Raw genomic sequence first — 216 nt, 5'->3', positions numbered from 1 at the left:
ACAAGGCAAGAGCTGTATTTGAGAAGGCACTCAAAGAGACACCACTCACAATGCCTCTCATTGATGCATTCCTAATGATGCCAAAGATGGGGAAGTTCTTGAAGGATGCAATTCTGAACAAGACAAAAGAGCTTCAAGGCATGGTAGTACTAAGTCATGAATGCAGTGCTATCATTCAGAAGAAGTCCATTCCAAGGAGCAAAGGTCGGCTTGGCG

Source organism: Eutrema salsugineum, unplaced genomic scaffold (genome assembly GCF_000478725.1).
Source record: "Eutrema salsugineum unplaced genomic scaffold, Eutsalg1_0 scaffold_3, whole genome shotgun sequence".
Taxonomy (NCBI): domain Eukaryota; kingdom Viridiplantae; phylum Streptophyta; class Magnoliopsida; order Brassicales; family Brassicaceae; genus Eutrema; species Eutrema salsugineum.
Note: the sequence above shows the minus strand (reverse complement) of the source record.